Source organism: Lepidochelys kempii, chromosome 26 (assembly GCF_965140285.1).
Source record: "Lepidochelys kempii isolate rLepKem1 chromosome 26, rLepKem1.hap1, whole genome shotgun sequence".
NCBI lineage: Eukaryota > Metazoa > Chordata > Testudines > Cheloniidae > Lepidochelys > Lepidochelys kempii.
In genome coordinates, this window is record NC_136405.1 from 16,661,788 (window position 1) to 16,666,695 (window position 4,908).

The window sequence follows — 4,908 nt, forward strand, 5'->3', positions numbered from 1 at the left end:
CACTTGGGAGCTGGAGTGACCATAGGTCAGACATTGCAACATTAGAGCCAGAACATCCAGGTCTAGATTTTCAGGCCAGTCAAGACAACAAAATAATCCAGTGTGACCCCCCAGACACATGACACCCAGCTGATCCAGGCAAGTCACTTGTGCCACATGCCACAGGGGATGGCAAAAACTCCAATATCCCTGCCAATCTGACCTGGGGGAAATTCCTTCCTAACCCCCCAAAATGGATATCAGTGAGACCCTGAGAATGTAAGCAAGGCCCACCGGCCAAGCACCGGAGAGAAATTGTTTTCTATATCACCTGAGAGCACTTGCTTCAGCACCTCCTGCCCCCTCCTGTCACCTCCACGTGGAGTGGAGAATCCATCATTGCCCTGGGTACCTTGTTCCAATGTTTAATCACCCAATCTCAAATGTGTCCCAAATTTCTAATGTCAGTTTCTCTGGCATGAACTTCCAGCCATTGGTTCTTGTTCTGCCTTTCGCTGCTCAGTTAAAGAGCCCTTTCGTACCCAGGTTTCTCTTTGTGAGGGGATTTGCGCACTGTCATCAAGTGACCTCTTGGTCTTTGTGAGAAACTGAACAGATTCAGCTCTTGTATCGCACTGAAAGGCAACTTTTCAGCTCCTTTTTTTTTTGGGGGGGGGTTTCTCTGTCCCCTGTCCAATTTTTCATTCTTCCTTTTAAAATGCGGCCAACACGACTGTATGCAAGATTCCGGTGTTGGTCTGACCATGGTGGTATACAGAGATATCTCTGGTGCCCTATTTCTAGTCACTATTCTCCTTGTCTGTGCATCCAAGGATGGCCACAGCATCACACGGGGATTTCATGCTGAGTTGTATGTCCATTATGACACCTAAATCCTTTACCAAGTCACAGAAGTCCAGCCTTCCTCCATATTAAAGCTCAGTGTGTTTGAATGGACACAGCTTCCCAAGTGCTCCGTCACACACGCAAGGGAATCCCCCACTCAGCCACCTTCACCTGCTGCTGGTCTCTTTTCTCTTTCTTTTTCTCCAGGATCTGCATGTGTCATTCTGGGGGCAGTTCTCCTCCGCTCTTTGCCTGTGAGCAATGTGACCCCCCCTGGACAGACTGACCAACCCAGGATTCCTTCAGCCTGAAAGCAGAGGGGAGCCTTCACTCACTCCCTCTTTATGGCTCCAGTCTCAGGACCTAAATTCCCTGCCACAGCCCAAAAATCCACACTAGGTCCCACTCCTCTCTCTGGCGATTTCCCTTCTCCCACAGACCTGTCCTGAGGACACAGGCCTGGGGCCAGGTGAGCAGAGCCCCTGAGATTTCCCTTCGCAGTCTCTGAGGGTCAGGTCGCCCCATTATGCAGCTTGGTAATGTCGTCTTTTCTTCTCTTTCAGAAGTAAATTGTTGTATTTCTAGTCTCTTTATACGACCCCCCCGATTTGCTGCTTCCAATTCTCTGCTGTATACACCAACACTGGACTGGGTGAGGAGTCTGGAGCCATCCTGCACTGGGTACGTGGGAGGCTTGTAGGATCAGACCCTAAAATAGCTTTGGAGGGAAATTCTAACCCCGCCTTCCCATCCCAACCTGTGCAGAGGAGCTTTCGACCCCAATCCCTGCCTGTCACTGCCCCACACTCTTCCTGACGGCTGCCCTACTTCACTCTCTTCCTGCCATATTGGGTCCACCAATAAGTTGCCAGGGAAAGACAGTTCCCTTCTCTTACTGTTAAAGGTCAGGTGGGCCAGTTGTTGCTCTGTTGTCCTGCTGGGAAGCTCAAAATCAGGGACCCGCCAAGGTGCCAATGCCCTCCCAGAAAACAAGCCACCCCTGCACAAAGGAGGAGGAAAGGGCCTGCCAAAGCCTGGGATTGAACCAGGGACTTTTAGATCTTCAGTCTAATGCTCTCCCAACTGAGCTACTTCGGGAGCTCCATGGCTCTCTTTTGGCCTGCTGCTTCTCTGTCCGGGATGTTTTTGTCAGCTGTGGCACACAAAAAGGACATCGTTGTGAGAGGCCCATGATGGCAAGACTCACTTTTGCCTGCCTTGCTCAGCTTGACTTGCTTCCTCACTCTATTCCTGCCTTAGTTCCCGGGTTGACCTAGTGGTGGAAGGGGACGAGGGGCCAGTGGTACAGGGAGAAAGTTGAGCTGGACCCTGAGCTACACTCTACCCTGGGGCAAGAGTCTGGCCACCACTTGCCACCCCACCCTGTTGTCCTGGCTTCCCCTAATGGACATCATTTAGGGAGGGAAGTGGGGCTTCTGCCTCCCCTCCCCGATTTTCATACCGCAGAGGAGTGCGAACAGGAAAACAAACGGCTGCTCCACACTCCCACCAGAGGAACCCAACACCCTTAGCTGTGGCTGAGTGAGAAGTGTCTGTTGGGTGACAGGGCTGTCCCTGAGGAGCTAGAACAGCAGCTGCCGCCTCCCCCTTGGCTCCAGGCTGTGGGAAATGCTCATTGCCTAGCTGCATGGGCGGAAGCTGCTCCATTCTCTGGAGAGCGTCTGTATTGGTCTGTCAACACCCCATCTTCACTGAGCCAGTCTGATAAGGTCCCAAGTACCCCCTCTGGCTTGGCAGCTCTGAGACCCTCTCCCAGCCCTGAAGAAGAGCCCTGCCTGGCTCAAAAGCTTGTCTGTCTCCCCAAGAGAAGTTGCTCCTATAACAGTCATTACCTCCCCCGCCCTGTCTCCCTGGCATTCTGGGAACACGTGAGTGGCCACCCTCACAACCTGAGTTGCCCCCAGCCCCTCCCATCTTCCCCTAACCCCAACCCCCAAAGGCACCCCACCTGCAAACCCTATGGAGACTGGGGGGAGGCGCAGGGCAGGGGAGGGGAAATCCCGGGGCCACAAGCTCAGTAACTGGGTGAGGCTGCCCCTGAGCTGGGCGGGGAGAGGGAGTGAGCCAGTGCATCATGGGAGATGTAGGGTCTCCCCCACCTGCTGCAGGCCCCAGTGCATCATGGGAGATGTGGTTTCTCCCCTGCCTCCATCTCCCGCCAGTCGCTGCCAGGCCCTGCCCCGCCTTCCCATCTTTCGAGCGAGGGGCCGGCAGGGCGATGCCGGAAGCAGAAGCTGCCGTGAAGCTGGGGAGGCCCCCCCCGGGGAGATGTTGTCTCCTCGCCCCGCCCCAGCGCGCTGCGGGGGGCGGGCTCCAGCCGGTGCAGTGCAGCGGGGACCCCCAGCCCTGCCCCTCCTGCCCACGCACTCCCCGGCCCTGCCCGGTCCTTGCTCCACTCACTCCCCAGCCAGGGAAATGGCGGGGTGCGCTTCACCCGCTGGGGGTCCGTTAGAGCGATTCCCGGAAGGGGTTGCTGCCGAACCGGAAGTTCCCCGTGGGACTCGAAAGGAGCGGGCACCGGGGCAACGTACTTCCGCTCCCTGCCGCCGGTCCGTTGCGCACCCGGGTCCGCCCCTCACTTCCGGTCAGTGCTCCTGGTGGGGCTCTAGGGGCGCTGCGGGCCAGGGGAATGAGGCGGGAGGAGCCCGGGGTCCCCCAAACCCCAGCCAAGGCAGTCATATCCGGGCGCTGCACCCAGACCCTGCCGCTGCAGCCCGGCCCCGCCAGGGGGTGACTCGCGATGCCTCTGGCTGTGCTGCCTCCCTGCCCGCTCCCGGGGCTGGGGCGGGGCCGGCCTGGGACACCCAGTGCCCGAGTGCCCCAGGGTTCGCACCCGCCCCCCGGCCCCAGCGTGTCATGGACCCGGGTCTGCCCCGAGCACCGCGGAGTCCCCGACCCCCGAGTCTGCAGCAGAACCGCGTGTCTGGCGTGACGCTGCGGGCCCAGGACATGCCGCCTTCAGAGGGTGCGGGGAGTCGGGGTCCCGCGTTGGCAGCCTCGGTAGGGCTGGCTGAGCCCCTCCACAAAGCTTCTCCTTCGCGGGGTCCCAGGCCGGGGAGTCCGTCACCCCGCAGCGCCAACGGGGGAACCAGCCGAGAGCCCCTCACGGGCGGGGGGGATGGGGGCTTTACGCGTAGGAAGCTGCTTCGCCGCGTTGCCCGGTTTTCTTTTCTTCTCCAGAGCTCGCAGCTGCTCTGTAAGGACAGGAAATAGCTTGTTTCATTATAAATCTACAAATATGTGATCAAAATCCTCCTTATTTAGAATAATATGGACACTGACCCTTGCCATGAACATGAAGACACTGAGTTTGGTGGTTCACGCTTCCTTCCTCCAGGGCCGGTGCAACCACTAGGCAAAGTAGGCAGCCGCCTAGGGTGCCAAGTGGTTGGGGGCGGCCAAAAGTGCGCTCTGGGGAGGCGGTGGAGTGGAGGTGAGCTGGGGCTGGGGGGGCGCGGGGAGGGCCACCTGCAGCAAGTACCTGGGGGGAGGGGGCAGCGCACAGGGGAACCGCTCCCCACCCCAGCTCATCTCTGCTCTACCTCCTCTCCTGAGCAACGCCCTGCTCGGCTTCTCTCCCTCCCAGGCTTGCCCACCAAACAGCTGATTGGTGCCTCAGACCTGGGAGGCGGGAGAAGTGGCAGCGGGGGCATGATCGCGGAGGAGGCAGAGCAGAGGTGAGCTGGGGCGGAGCTGCCACAGGGCTTGGGGCGGGGACGGGCACAAGGTGGAAGTTTCACTTAGGGCGCAAAACATCCTTGCACTGGCCATGCCTGCCTCCAGTAATAAAACTTTCAGGAAAGCTCCAAATTATTAACCAATTGTTTATAAAATACATTTTATATTGAACTTGTTTTCAAGCAATAACCAAATCTCTTTGATCTTTATCCATTTCAAACAGTAATTATACCAGTTTTCCCTAGTTTCCAATGTGGGGCTTCAAATAGATCTTTGGATTAAAAAGCTCATCTAACAATTGTGTAACTGTATCAAGTGTCAGAGTAGCAGCCGTGTTAGGGTATGTCTACACTACGGAATAAGGTTGAATTTATAGAAGTTGGT

General features: G+C 57.1%; 1 non-coding gene across 1 annotated transcript; it reads right to left on the bottom strand.

Moving 5' to 3' along the window:
- Window positions 1-1,850: 1,850 nt before the first annotated feature.
- Window positions 1,851-1,923, bottom strand: TRNAF-GAA (transfer RNA phenylalanine (anticodon GAA)). The gene has a single exon. It is a non-coding gene; the product is annotated as a tRNA-Phe (tRNA).
- Between the last annotated feature and the right edge of the window lie 2,985 nt (window positions 1,924-4,908).